This window comes from Alligator mississippiensis, chromosome 2 (assembly GCF_030867095.1).
Source record: "Alligator mississippiensis isolate rAllMis1 chromosome 2, rAllMis1, whole genome shotgun sequence".
NCBI classification, from domain to species: Eukaryota; Metazoa; Chordata; order Crocodylia; family Alligatoridae; genus Alligator; species Alligator mississippiensis.
In genome coordinates this window covers 274,978,012-274,984,011 of record NC_081825.1, presented here as the reverse complement: position 1 = coordinate 274,984,011, position 6,000 = coordinate 274,978,012, and the positions used below count along the sequence as shown (strand labels likewise).

Genomic DNA, 6,000 nt, shown 5'->3' with positions numbered 1-6,000 from the left:
GTTTTTATGAGCTGCAGATTTGAGAAGCTCAGTTCTCAGCTTGCCACCCATAGAAGCTTAGTTAATAGGATCCTGAGTGCTATCCATGGGCACATCCAGACAAGTGTGCACATGTAGTTTGCGGCACTGCAGAACTGTCTGCAGCACCACAAACCACACACACCTCACATGCAGGCTTTCGCCATGTTGCTAACTTGCAGTGCATCGGGTTTTTTGACAGTGGGAGATTGACTGCTAGCCAGGCTCTGTACACCTGGATTGCTGCTACTGGAGCCCCAGGAGACTCCCAGGATCCCAGATAAGGCTACTGGGGCCAGCCCAGGTGCTGGTCCCAGCCTTCCATACCCCACCCAGGGCAACTTGCCATGTGCCAGAGCATGTATGCATGGGCATTCCCCGGGGACAAGTAGCGGCCACACAGCTATGTGTGGGACAGGATATTGGAGGGAAAGGAGGGCTTTGTGTTTGTCTCCCATCTAATGTTGGATGTTAGTTATAGAGAGGCATTCCAGTTAATACTGGAGTGACATTGAAATGTATGTATCAATTTTCCTGCTCTATTGCTTTCTGCATTGCCTTTGCTAATTCTGGAAATGTGTTTTTATCCTCCAGTTTCTCCTTTTCTTGTGAAAATAGTTTTTCTGCATTCTACGCTTGCAAAACGGCTTTCATTATTACAGTTTTACTGAAGAAACAGGTATGGATGAAAAAATATTGGTTGAAAGAAAACTAAGGCCTTGTTCGGTGTTTTCTGTATCATAGACATCCTTAGTATTTAGCCAACTTGGGACACTGGATGGTTCAAGGGATTAGTTATTAATCATTTCATCTTTAAATTATCAGTTCAAATCTAGCCTAGACAATTGCAAAGTATTACATCTAGTTCATTTGTTTACATGAAATAAGTTTGGTAGTTCCAATTCATTTCCCATTAAATCGATATTCATATCACAAAAGCACATACCAAAATGGCTACTGGTTGATCCATAGTAGATACCAGTGCCTGGTGTGAGCCTGCAGAAACAGTCCCTACTATTAAAAACTGTGGGACAATGTAGGGAAAGCTTATGTTGCTGTTACATCCCCTCTGTCACTAAAAGACTAAAATAACTGCCAGCCAGCAGGAAATACAGGAACAGGGGCAGATCTGGGGGAGTGGGGGCATGCAGTGGTGCATTTACAACCCCTCCTCCCCTTCCTTTGATTCCTGTTCTTTTAAAATCAACTGCCTGGAAGAGGCAGTGTCATTTCTATTCAGGCAGCACTGAGCGAGTTAATTGACTTCATGGCTCATTATGATTTACCTGATTCCTCCTAATCTCTCCTCATTCCATAGGTGTTAATGACCCTGTGTCCTTGTTAATGGTCTTGATGTTCCACTATTGTTAAAAGAAAAAATCTCTGTTGTTAACAACTGGTGGAACAGGTGCAGCTTTAAGGCATGATGTTGAGGTTTCATAGCAGAGAACTATAGCAGAGAACAGCCTGGAGAAGAGAAGGCTCAGGGGGGACTTGGTGCCAGCCTACAAGTATGTAAGGGGGGGGTGCATCAGTTGTTTACCAAGCGTCCTCAAGGGATAACAAGGTCTAATGGCCACAAACTCCTGGAAGGCCGATTTAGACTGGACATAAGAAAAAACTTCTTTACAGTCCATGTGCCCAGGGTCTGGAACAGACTCCCCCCCGAAAGGTGGTGCAAACACCTACTCTGGACTCATGCAAAAGGTGTGATCCCAGCAGACTTCCTGCCTGGTAGGGGGGCTAGACTCAATGATCTTGCAAGGTCCCTTCCAGCTCTATGAAGTCTATGAAGTCTATAAACTAAAACAATGAACAATGAAGTCTATAAACTTAAACAAGAGTCTCGGCTATAACTGACACTCAGCAAGTCAAGACCACTTGTTTTGAGGCCTGAGATCTGCCAGGGCAGTGATGGCTGAGAGCCCACAGACCTTGCATGGAATGAATTGGCCTGCAAAGCTGAGAGTTCTGGGTTTGAGATCCAGAAAAGACAAAAGTAGGACTGTTGGCTAGGACAGGGAGGAATCTTGCAGGCAGCAAGGGGGAGGCCCTGGAAGGAGACCTGAGCCCACTTAGTGGCAGCAATGCAGATATAGACAAGGCAATGATGCCTGGCTTTAAATCTACCCCACCTGCCTGAGGTGAGACAACCTCCCCAAATTATTCAACATCAAGGTATAGGGGGTGGGGGGAAGAGAATGGAGCTAGCCAGGCATGGGAGCCGCAGGGTCACTCACCAGTGGCACCCGTAACATCCCCACACACTATAACCCTTGTATGCTTTCTTCTGATCTTTGTCCTTCTGCTGCTCTTGTTCTCAATGGTTTACTTTCTGAATTGCACTGTACTTGGCAGAACACTGTTACATTTCCTACCTTTTCTTCTTGGGATTTAAATTGTCTACTGTAATATTATTATTTCCTTTGGTTCTGTTTTTTCTCCCTGGGATGCTTTTGCTTTTACATTAGTGTCACAAACCTTGATCTTGGGGAGCCCCTAGAATCCCAAATTTCTCCCTACTGTTCTGCTGTCTCTCCTAAGGAACATACTGCCCCAGGACAACTCCTCATTCCTGCAAGCCTTAGTTCCACCTGCCTGACACCACACTTTGCATTTGCAACAGGGGAAACTGCTAGCTCCAGGGTTTTCATCCCTGGCTTGTATAAAATGTATAGATTTCCACCCCTTTTCCCCCAGCCCCTGAAGAAGAGGCTGGCCTGAAGTTATCAATTTTCCTGAAAATTGTCTTTACCATAGGCAATTTCTGAACTATAACAGAGAACCAGAGGCTCCTGTTACTTAAGGGTGAAGGAGCAGCAGAGAGAGCCCCAGATGGGGGAAAGCTGCCCATTATGAGCAGCCAGGGAACAAGTGCCTGGGGATTTACCTACTTCAAGCCATTATTATAGCAGAGGCCAGCAGCACTAAGTTTCCCCGGGGCTGAGCTGGCAAGTTAAATCCGAAATCACCTGGGGCAGCTCAGGGAGACATATGACAAAAATGGGGTGTGGCTTCTAGCCATATAAACCCAGGACTTTGGCCAGAGTAGTCAGTCTGCCTCTAGGAGTTGCTGATGGAAGAGCTCTAGGGCAGGAGAGGCAGAGAAACTCCTGGTTGATGTCTGGACTGCCTTGGGAGAAGAGCAAGTAGAAATGCTGCTGGCTTGCAGGGGAATAGGACTCATGGTAAGGGGGAATTGAGCAATACAGCCAAGCAGCTGGGGCTGGGGCTTGGGCTTAGACCCAGTTGAGGATTTGTGTTATAGTCAGAGGGTTTATTTTGGATTAGAGTTAGATACCGGTGGTTTGGGTGGGACTGTGAGGGGTGGTTTCAGAGGTTCCGTAGTGCCTAAGAGGCATGTGACTGCTAGGCTTATGCAAATAGAGAACTATTAAATCGGCAGAATCTGAATCTGAATCCAGAGGCCAGTGATTCGATTCAGATTGCTTTTCTAAATCGAATTGGCTTTGGAAGATTCAGCACTGTTGTGGAGAACTTCAGAGATTTGGCCATAGAGTATAATGGGGAATCAATGAAATACCTATAACTTTGTCATTTTTTTTTTTGGCTGCTTCATATGAAACTTGCCAGGATGGTAGCCCCTGCTGAGGCCACAGTTTCTGCCAAGTTTCAAGGAGTAGGTACAGGGGTTCATGGTAAACTGCACCTCAAGCTGCTGACAAGCAAAACTTGTGATGTGTGAAGGTGCGCCCTCATTGGTGCTGGGGCCTCTACACAACACAGTAGTGTGCCCCAATTAGGTCGCCTCCTCCCCTACAGCCTCATCCCAGTCCACCACTTTATATGACAGCAGGTAAGACAATCCACTATCTTTTTTTTTTTTTTTCTAACTATACAGTTGCCGTATTAAAATGTATTTTAGCAAGCTTTTGCGTTGGAAAAACCCTCTGTCAGGCTGAGGAAGCACCTGCAGTTGTGTGTCTGCTGGTCCTGAATGGAAGGAATAGTAAAGAAGCCAGAGGCTGGCCTGGCATGAAATGCAGGCAAGAAAGTCAGTCAGTGAAAATGGAAATGGAGGTGTCAAGGGGTGAGGGACAGGCTAGGGTGGGGGAGAGAGGAGGATGTAGCAGTGCAGGTAAAAGTGCAGAAGTACCTGGGGAGTCAAAATGTCCTGCAGGTTGTAGTGCGTGTCAGAATTCCACTATCTAATCTATACTGAGTCCATGAGTTTCTGTACCTAGGAAACTGATGAAGTGCAGTCCATAGGCCCGGCTCTGAAAAATGGTTTGAAAATTCAAACAAGCACCTAATCTCTTCACCAGAACTGAAGCCAACTTCCTACAGCTCAAAACCCAACCTGCCAACAATCTGCAGTACCCCAATAAACTGCACAACAGAATATATCAAAGATGACAGTACCCAACTACCTATGGGGGCACATTCCTCACCGAAAAAACACTCTGCCTTCAGTCTCCCAGGTCTGATCCTGAGAGGGAACAGTTTACAAACCACTTTTCACTTTTACCAACCCCAGCCAGGATTGTGTGTGCGCACCTGTTAGCTGGAGGGTATGGCATTTCCTACCCACCTTTCACCAGGGGATCATCGGTCCTAGCATTTACAGGGCTGCTGTGCTGCCAGCAGTCCCACCAGGCTTCCCTACTCTGGCAGGGTGTAGTTTTAGTAGTCATGCCCAGGACCTGGGGCCTCCTTCTCCACAGCCCTAGCTCATACCTCCAAGTTTGTTCTGACATGGGAGAGAGCTCAGTAGGGATATGTTTTTTCCCTGCTGGCTGGTGATGCAGTGAGTGTCCCCTCCAGATGAGGGCAAGGCATTAACTGTTTTTTAAAACATGAAAAAAGGAAATGGGTGCAGACAGAGTGAGGAGGGTGGCACTCAGTCCATCTGCAGGCGGAGCTTGGGGAACCCCAGTAGGGGGAGGTTCACCTTCAGGAACACCAGCTGCTCCACCAAACCAGCATCCAAGCAGGTGCAGAGGAGTGTTGTAACATCCCCAGTAAATGCTGAACGCCCTCTTGCCTGGAACACTGGTTGGTGGACAGGACAGGTGTTGCCGGGCAACCGTGGCCAGATACTGCTACATCTGGCTGCAGCTTGCCCAGTAGGCCAAGGGGTTATAGTCCAGTAGCTCCACATCCTTGGCGAGATAGGTAGCCACTGAAGCCTCGGCACTACCTGCCCAAGGCTGGGGTCTGGTGCATTTGGAACCCAGCATTGAACCCATGCCCTTGGCCCACATTGGCAGTGGCTGGTGTGGAGGAGACATGCTGGTGCTGGGAGTGCTGTCACAAGAAAGTGGATCCCCCTCTTCCACATCCCCTCACCTCTTCCCTTCTGTCTCCTTGACTCTGTTGACCAGCACCTGCGTCCAGTGATCAAGAGTTTTGGTGTTGCCAGTGCACATGCTCCCCTTCACCCTTTGGTTGCACATGCCTGCCAATATGTGGACTGTACTGGACTGCAAGGGATCCAGCCATCTCCTGATGCCCTTCTTCAGCCACCTCACCAGTGCCTGCATGTCTGGTGACAGCGGCTTGCCCCAGCCAGGAATATTGATCCCCTTGGAACTTCTCCATTTGGTTCTCCAGTTCCCTCACTATGGGGAGTCACCTGGCTAAGGAGGGCATCAGCAGTGCTGAGGGTCTCGGTGGCCTCGAGGAAGGGCTTCAGGACCACCAAGATCTGAGAGATGGTACCCCATTCAGCTCTGTTAAGGGGACCCCTGATCCCGATCTCTCTGGCAAGGTCATCTCATGGATGGCCTCTCGAGCATCGGGTATATGGAGTTCCACTGAGTCTCCACATCCTACATGATTTTGTGCTGCGGGATGTTCAGCTCTGCCTGTTTCTCCCACAGCATCTTGCCCTCCTTGATGCTCAAGTGGAATTAGCCCACCACCTTCCTGCATTTTGAAATCAGTTGTCTGGTAGTGGTAGTGGCGGTGCCATCACTGGCAGCACTGTCTGCCTTCAAGGTGTCCCTGACTATGAGGTGC

General features: G+C 48.4%; 1 protein-coding gene across 1 annotated transcript in view; it reads left to right on the top strand.

The window, feature by feature from the left end:
- The first annotated feature begins 621 nt into the window (after nt 1-621).
- CATSPERB (cation channel sperm associated auxiliary subunit beta) overlaps nt 622-6,000 on the top strand; it is a 122,041-nt gene continuing 116,662 nt past the window's right edge. The window contains exon 1 of the mRNA XM_059723176.1: nt 622-697. The gene's annotated coding sequence lies outside the window, so the exon portion shown is untranslated. The remainder of the gene's footprint in view (nt 698-6,000) is intronic.